This window comes from Gossypium arboreum, chromosome 7, assembly GCF_025698485.1.
Source record: "Gossypium arboreum isolate Shixiya-1 chromosome 7, ASM2569848v2, whole genome shotgun sequence".
NCBI lineage: Eukaryota > Viridiplantae > Streptophyta > Magnoliopsida > Malvales > Malvaceae > Gossypium > Gossypium arboreum.
Genome location: NC_069076.1, coordinates 25652686 through 25657763, shown reverse-complemented (window position 1 = coordinate 25657763; position 5078 = coordinate 25652686). Strand labels below are relative to the sequence as shown.

The window sequence follows — 5078 nt, the reverse complement described above, 5'->3', positions numbered from 1 at the left end:
TTTACATTCTGTTCCGACAATCTCGGGCAATCTTTGATAAAGTGGCCGGCTGACCCGCACTTGTAACAGGAGCGGTCATGGAACCTACAACTCCCCAAATGCCATTTACCATAATACTGGCATTCCGCTCTGTCTCGACGGTCATTTCCAACACTGGCGATCGAAGTGACTCGTGTGCTCACAGGGGGTCGATCGCGATCTCGTCTAGAAAAGCCCAAAGTATCCCTAGACCGGCCCAAGCCATCTCTAAATTTCTTCGATGACTGTGGGAAGGGCTTCCCCGAAGACCTCTTACGAAACTCCTTTGCTCCCACCTCAGCTTTTCTTTTCTCCATACTGAGCTCCTCGACTTTGCAAGCTCACTCGACAAGTGCCACAAATTCTTGGATTTCCAAAATGCCAACATACAGCTTTATATCATCATTCAATCCATCCTTGAAACGTTTACACATTACGGCTTCTGAGGAAATGCATTCTCGTGCGTACCGGCTAAGCCTCACAAACTTTCGTTCATAGTCGGTAACCGACATGGAACCTTGTTTGAGTTCAAGAAATTCCTTCCGCTTTTGGTCAATGAATCTCGATCGATATACTTCTTTCAAACTCGGTTTGGAAAAACTCCCAAGTTACTTGCTCTCTAGGCACAATGTAAGTCAACGTATTCCACTAATAATAGGCGTAATCACGTAGCAAGGAGATAGCACACTTTAGGCACTCATCGGGTGTGCAAGATAGCTCATCGAGTACCCGAATAGTGTTGTCCAACCAAAATTTAGCTTGCTCGGCATCATCACTATCCGTAGCCTTAAATTCAGTAGCCCCATGTTTTCGAATTCATCAACTGGGGCTTATTTGACCTTATTTGGTCGATCTGGGAGGTATGGTAGGTGTGGGGTTGTGTTTGTCGGGAATGGAGGTTGTGGAACAGTAGATTAGTTCGAATGTATTGGTTGAACCAATCATTCATCACGCTATAGAAAGCTTGTCTAGCTTCATCATTTGGATTACTAGCATTAGGTTGAGAGTCCGCCGGCGCTGTCCCTTGTCTTGGAGCAGCGCTACACTCTCAAGATCATCAGCTACCGCTCGGTCGGGATCGGGATCCATTACTATAAATAAACACATTTGCAAATGTCAGAAATCACCACATATCAAATAATCACAAAATGGCATGTATAGCTAGACCCACACGTATTATGGTAGTCCTAGAATCGACTAAACCGTGGCTCTGATACCAATTAAATTGTAACACCCCATACCCGAGACCGTTGCCGGAGTCGGACACGAGGAGTTAACGGCTTAATCCACTCATTTTCACAGTCCATTTGAAAATTTTCCAGACAGCTGGCTAACTGCGTCACTGTCACCTTAAAAATCATAACTTGAGTTCCACAACTCGAAAATCAGTTTCGTAATTTTTCAATGAAACTAGACTCATATATCCATCCACAAATATTTTTCTAGAATTTTTGGTTGAGCCAATTAGTACAGTTTATTAGTTAAAGTCTCCCCTGTCAAAGGGTGCGACTACACTGACCTTCCTTCATTACGATTTGGATATCTCCCTGTACAGGGCTTCAATACTGATGCAGTTTCTTTCTACGAAAACTAGACTCGAAAAGGAATCTGTACATATATTGCATGACTTCTAATTATCTCTGGTCAATTTATAATGAATTTCCAAAGTCGGAACAGGGACTCCAGAAACCGTTCTCGCCCTGTCTCACAAAAACTTAAATATCTCTTAACATACTATTCATATGATCATTTAGTTACTCTCCTATCAAAATAGACTCGTCAAGGTTCGTTTACATAATTTATTCACTATTTAATTCCATTCCTACTATTTTTAGTGATTTTTCACATCCACATCACTGCAGCTGTCAGCATCTGTCTTTAAGGTAGGCTTTACCTATTTCATAGTTTCCATGATTCAACTAGCCCTTAAACATAAATAGCACAAAATATGATCATGATTAACCATCCCAATGGCTAATCGTTTCCAAACATTTCCATACCTCTTAATGAACAACATACAATGATTATAATACCCCCTAAAGTATACTTAAGCCATTTTCGCATGGCCATCCAAATTTACACAAACCGAAAGGTACATGACCTACAACAAAAGGGTAGTCCTATACATGCCATTTCAAAGTTCAACCAAAATAGTATACCAAGAAGGAGCTTTGATAGTGTGGGCGACTTCGACTTCAAAATCCAGTCCGATAGCTGAAGAACCAAAATCTATAAAACAGAGAATCAAAGAAACAGAGTAAGCATTTAATGCTTAGTAAGTTTGAGCCACGAATTTAGATACAACCAAAGTGTAGCATTCATGTAGCTAAACAGATAATTTCATATGCACAAATTCTCAATGTCATACTTACTTCACATTACCACCACTTATATTCATACACAAAGATCAACTTAGCCAAAGGCTGGTAGCTCATTTATCAACTGAGCGAATACTTATTTGTAAGGGATCAACTAATTCAAAGCATAAACGAACATACCTCATTGCTGGGATTTACGAGCGTATTAACTGAAATTTTACAGCAAGATTGCTCATTCCCAAATCACGTACCTTCGGAATTTAACCGGATATAGCTACTCGTTCAAATGCCTTCGGGACATAGCCCGGTTATAGTAACTTGCACAAATGCCTTCGGGACTTAGCCCGGTATAATAACTCGCACAAACGCCTTCGGGACTTAGCTCGGGATTAGTAACTCGCACAAATGCCTTCGGATCTTAGTCCGGATTTAGTAACTCACACAAATGCCTTCGGATCTTAGTCCGAATATAGTCACTTAGCACAAAGCCTTTAGGACTTAGCCCGGACATCATTCGAATAACCATGCACATTTAACAATAAATCATGACACATTCGTATTTCATTTTCATTAGCAAAACTCAAACACAAGACACTTATCACACTTGCAATTTCGGCTCAATAGCCACATACAAAGAGCATGATCTAATCAAATCATAATCTAAGTTCTATTACTCAAAAACTTACCTCGGATGTTGTCGAACGGCTTCAACGGCTATTCGATCACTTTTTCCTTTCCCTTATCCAACTGTGGCCCTCTAAGCTCTTGAGCTAATTCAAACAAATTTAACTTATTAAAGTCTCATTTTGCTAGCTTATGGCCGAATATGACAAGGAATTTGATAGGTCATATGGCCACCTTTTAGCTCAAATACGTAATGATCATACGCATTTTAACCACATCAAGCAATTTAATACAATTCATTCGAACATCAAAAGAGAAGCTCAAGGTACTTAGCCCATATATACTTTAGGCATTAGAGTCACATATATATATATGGAATCCCGAATCAAACTCAACATTTTAGCTAATATTTCCCCCTTGGCCGAATTTTCTAAGTCAAGCTAAAGCCATCAATAGGCTACCTATGGCCAAACATACACATCAACTCATGTACTCATTCATGTGGCCGAACATACACATCTATGCTAAGGCCGATTGCAACACTTAATACATTCTACAAGTATGGTCACTTGTATTGACTAAACACCATTTGTTTCAAGTTCAAAACTTGGCTAATACACATATATACACTATTAAAGCATCCTCTCCCTTTCCATTAATTCAACACATGCATTACCCATAATATACAAAATTATATTCGGCCTTAGCACACAACTTGCTAGCCGATTCTTCTCCATCTAGCAACTAATGCACATACGAGCTCATTTGTTAGACTCTACTTCATCTAACAACAACCATATTTTTTTTCTCTACTTTCTACCATGGCCGAATGCATCACAACACCATATCATTTCGATTTTAGTCATGGTTAAACAAAGAACTTGATGTCTCACTCAAGGATGCTAAAAAAGGAGATTCAAGAGTCATCAATCCACCATCACATGCATCATTACAAGCTTCACCTTTAGCATGCAATTAACATCAACACAAATCCACCTTGGCTGAATATCATCTCCATGAAATAGTAAAGATTTGAACCATGGGCTAGTTAGAACTCAAGCTAACAAAAGAAAACATGCATGAATCTCATGGCACAATATCAAACTTACCTTCACCTGCTACAAGCATGGCCGAATCTCTTCAACATTTCCTCCCTTCTTTCCTTTGAATTTTCGGTCAAGAAGAATGAAAAAAGGATGGACACATTTTTTTCTTTTCTTTCTTCTATTCACGGCAATGGAGGGGGCAACCACACACATTTTTTTTTTTTTCCATTTCTTTATTACCCATACTCATTATTTTATTGTTCCTAACATACATCACTATATAACATGTTTGTGACATGTTTCCACTCATAGCATGGCCGGCCATTAGCTCAAATATTGGGCAATTTGACATGCAAACCCACCATTTCTACAACATGCATTATTAGGCCACTTTACATTTGCCTAGCACATTTCTAAATTTTCTCACATAAATCCTTTTGACTAAATTCGCATGCAATTTACTAAATCGAAGCCTAAAACTTTCACACATTCATAATCACATATTTTATACAATAAATATCATGTTCAAATAATTTGGTAACTCGATTTAGCGGTCCCGAATCCGCTTCCCGACTAGGGTCACTTTAGGGCTGTCACAAGAGTGGTAACCCATTGTGAGGGCATCTTCGCAAAAGGTCCTTGTATCTCTCCCATGCATCGTAGAGTGTTTCTAAATCCATCTGCACAAAAGAAGAGATATCATTACGTAATTTAGTCGTTTTAACCGATGGAAAATATTTTAATAAAAACTTTTTGGGCATTTGTTCCCAAATAGTGATTGACCCTCGTGGTAACGAGTTCAACCACTGTTTAGCTTTGTTCCTCAATGAAAAAGGGAATAACCAAAGGCAAATGGCATCATCAGAAACGCCATTGATTTTAAAAGTGTCGCAAAATTCTAAGAAATTCACCAAATGAGCGTTTGGGTCCTCGTTCTGCAAACAATCAAACTGAACAAACTGTTGGATCATTTGAATGGTGTTAGGTTTCAGTTCAAAATTATTCGCAGCAATAGTAGGCCTAACTATGCTCAATTCAGCTCCTATTAAAGAAGAATTAGCACAATCATACA

General features: G+C 39.0%; 1 non-coding gene across 1 annotated transcript; it reads left to right on the top strand.

Moving 5' to 3' along the window:
* The first annotated feature begins 4612 nt into the window (after nucleotides 1-4612).
* LOC128296173 (small nucleolar RNA R71) lies at nucleotides 4613-4719 on the top strand. The gene has a single exon (XR_008286721.1). It is a non-coding gene; the product is annotated as a small nucleolar RNA R71 (small nucleolar RNA).
* Nucleotides 4720-5078: the final 359 nt, after the last annotated feature.